The sequence below is a fragment of the Peromyscus californicus genome, unplaced genomic scaffold (assembly GCF_007827085.1).
Source record: "Peromyscus californicus insignis strain IS unplaced genomic scaffold, ASM782708v3 Scaffold_11__1_contigs__length_118956290, whole genome shotgun sequence".
Classification (NCBI taxonomy): Eukaryota; Metazoa; Chordata; class Mammalia; order Rodentia; family Cricetidae; genus Peromyscus; species Peromyscus californicus.
Window position 1 is genome coordinate 50,380,374 of NW_026294402.1, and position 3,656 is coordinate 50,384,029.

Here is a 3,656-nt window from a genome sequence, read left to right on the forward strand (position 1 = left end):
GCACCTTGGTGTCATTTCTCAGGCACTGTGCCCCATTTTCTCTTTTCTGAGAAAGGTGGTCAATGACCCATAATATGACACGCAGGCTAGGCTGCCTGGACACGGAGTCTGAGCTGAAAAGGGGGAATTGAAAACTCCAACTGCTCCCCCAGTGCACAGCTTCTCTCATGAGCTTCTAGGACTACAATCAGGGTCTCATGCCTGCAAGGCGAGAGCATTACTAGCTGAGCTGTCTCCCCAATGCTGGAAAGAACGTTCAGCATTTTGACCGACTGTTGCTTGTCAGTGAAGCCTGATCTTTTCATCCAATGAATGACATCTTTGCATTGAATTTCTGTGATTTCAGACCTACAAATTCTTAAGGCTTCAGATTGTTTGCATGATATACGTTCCTTTTATCTCAATTCTCTATGTCAAAATAGATTCTCTATCTCATGTATGCTCTTTCAAAAAAAAATAAACAACATATAACAAACTGTTATAAATGAAAGCAGAGGTAAGCAAACAGGCTTTGCTTTGATTGCCTGAATGATTGGGGGAAAATGTGAAAATTTCTGAAAAGATGACTCAGCAGTTAAAAGCACCTCCCAGAGAGATCCACAGCCAAGTACCAGGACGAGCTCCAGGAGTCCAGTCGAAGAGAGCGAAGAGGGATTCTATGAGCAATGGGCATCAAGATCATGATGGGGAAACCTACAGAGACAACCAAACCAAATTAGGGGGAAACTCACGAAATTTAGACCAACACTCGTGAAGCCTCTACGGGACTAAACTAGGCCCTCTGCATAAGTCAGATAGTTGTGTAGCTTGATCTGCATAAGGGGCCCCCTGGCAGTAGGATCAGGATCCATCCCTAGTGAATGAGCAGGCTTTTTGGAGCCCACTACCTATGGTGGGACACCTAGAACAGCCTTGACCAGGGGGAAGGGCTTGGACCTGCCTCTACTGAATGTACCAGACTCTGCTGACTCCCCATGGGAGGCCTTACCTTCTTGTAGGAGGGAATGGGGAGGGTGAATTGGAGGAGGGGAGACTGGAGGAGTGGGAGGAGGGAAGAGGGGGATCTGTGATTGGTATGTAAAATTAATAAACAAATTTTTTCTTAATAAAAAAAGCAAAAAATAAATTAAATAAATTCTTTTACCCATAAAAAAATTAATAAATAAGTAAATAAATAAATAAAAGCACCTGCTAGCTGTTCCACAGGACCAGGGTTCAATACCAAGCAACAACATTGTGGCTCAGCATCACCTGTAACTTCTGACTCAGGGCATCCAATGTTCTTTTCTAGGTTCCCTGGAAGCCACATTACACAAAAATATATTTAGGCAAAACATCTTCATACATAAAAAATAATAAATAAAATGTAATGATAGTTATCTATTAATTCTATGATATACAACAATAGCTTATTGAACAGTGAAAGATACTGATATTAGATTTTGAACATACACAGTGATTAAGTAAGATGATACCAGATACTAATATGTCACTGTCCCACAGTGTATAGCTCACAAACCTCAGAAACTCCCGCCATACTATATTTACTATAAACTATATACTATAAACTGTCTCAGCATTTCTAAGGCTTCAGAGCAGGTGGGAGTAGTGACTTACTACTCACAAACTGTGGGCATTTTGAATATTGATAATCAACACTCCTACCAGCACTGGATTTTTTTTTACAAAAATCTACATAGACTTTTACAAAACCTGACATTCAGGCAGTGATACCTGCCCTTGGCTATGTTAGCTCAGATTCTCCCTGATCACACGCTTTCTACAGGCTTCAGAAGTCAGGGATTTACACAGAAAATGGTCCTCTAACTATCCCACAGCTAAACAGCACAGTGTCACAGTTTGCAGCTTCTCAGAAGCAGGAGTGTGGAGGTGTGGGGTACTTCATAACCAGCATTCAAATTGCTTTAGGAGCCACATGAACACAGGGAAATTTGTGTGACTCCATAGTTCTCTGTCCTTGGCATGATGACACTAACATTTTGTAATAACTCATTTTTAAGGCTAATAAGTCTAAAACATGACAAAGTTAAAGCCTTATGTTCTGGTTTTGAAGGAGGAGTGCCTCCCTCTGTTACACAGCCTCCTGTGTCTGAACTCAGCTGGGGTGCCGTAGGGAAGAGTCTGGAACCTTTAGAAGATGGGGTCTCCCAGAAGGACGTGAGAACTGCAGGAAGACTAGAGGTTCAAGAGTCGAGCCCCAGTTCTGTTTGCCCTCTGCTTCCTGAGTCTGGATGCAAAGTGACCAGTCTGCTCCCTGGACCTCTGGCCACACCCTCTCTGCCCACTGCCCTGTCTTCTCTGCCTGGACAACATGAAGCACAATCCAGAACAAACCCCATCTACCTCAAATTGTTTCTTGTTGGGCTTTTGGTCATAGAATCTCACCATTATTCTACACCAACCAGGGAGTCCATGTAATTTACTTTCCCATTCCTCTGCCTCTCTGGTAGGAGGGGACACCCAACTCCTCCTGCACTGTGTCCCACTAATCTGTCTAGGAATGCCAGTACTTACTGATGACGCCTTCCTTATTCTGGAGGCTCCGCACACTTGCCAGATCTTCCTGGTTCTTATTGTCTTCCTAGGGATCAATGTCCTGCAACTCCTCAAGGTCTGGAAGAAAGGCAGTAGAGAGAGTGACTCACACACATGCTGCTGTCTGCAGCGGTGAAGCCACACTGCCTCCTATGAGAACAACCTCAGTTTTCCTCTGCTTCGTAGTGTTCAGTTAGAAGCTAAATGAGCATTTAAATGCTTTGAAAAGTCTTAGGTGGTTGCTCTGCTGGTGAGCTAGGTAAAGTCACACTTTCAACCAGTCAAGTGTAGTGTTAAACATCATGCATTTTACATGTGAGATTCAGTATCCTGAATCCTCTACCACTGTGAACGGCTCATGTGATCATTCCATTTGGAGAGTGCCTTCTTTGATGCTGCTGCATTGTTCTTTGGTTTGATGCTGTGCTATGGCTATAGCATGTTGTCTTAAAGACTGCAGCCTTCTTATCTTATTATCGAAACTGGAATGACAGAAAACAGAAAAAAGTTAAGTGAGCTGAATACTATGAAGAAAACCATGAAGACTCATAACTGCTCAGTGTTTGGATATTGATGTCATTCTTTCTTGAAGTACACCCTTCTGCTCCAGTGATGCTTCTGGAAGATCACAGAGACCAGTGTACATGGCATACGTGCACTCCATGGTCGGTGTAGGGAAGGGCTCAGTGTATAGGGGTGGAAGAGCAGACAGGGCAGAGCAGTGTGTCTGTGGGCGTGGGCATGGTACCAGGTGGCCACATGCAAATAGCTTTAACAGACACTTGAATAGAGGTAAATTTATGCAGTTCCTCAGTTCTCATTCTGTCAAAGGTGACACTTCTCCTGAGCACTCATTTTTTTAACTTTTTTTTTCTTTACTGAGGTCTCATTTTTAAATCCAACAAACCTAAAATACAACAACAACAAAGAAAAGAACAACAACAAAACCCAATGAATGTAAAACCTAAAAGAAAAGCACAAGCTCTACAGTAGTCCTCTGTGGGGCCTGCTAAGTGCCAAAGATTTAGCTAGACTGCAATGGCTGGAACCAAAGATGGGGTTCGCATGGCCTTGGGCAGTGCGCACTGGCTCTTCCCTTC

The 3,656-nt window shown here is 43.3% G+C and overlaps 1 long non-coding RNA gene across 1 annotated transcript; it reads right to left on the reverse strand.

Moving 5' to 3' along the window:
• Window positions 1-404: 404 nt before the first annotated feature.
• On the reverse strand, window positions 405-3,269 carry LOC128104221 (uncharacterized). The gene is made up of 3 exons (XR_008215918.1): window positions 2,536-3,269; window positions 1,189-1,296; window positions 405-693 (listed from the first exon to the last, which is right to left on the reverse strand). It is a non-coding gene; the product is annotated as an uncharacterized LOC128104221 (long non-coding RNA).
• Between the last annotated feature and the right edge of the window lie 387 nt (window positions 3,270-3,656).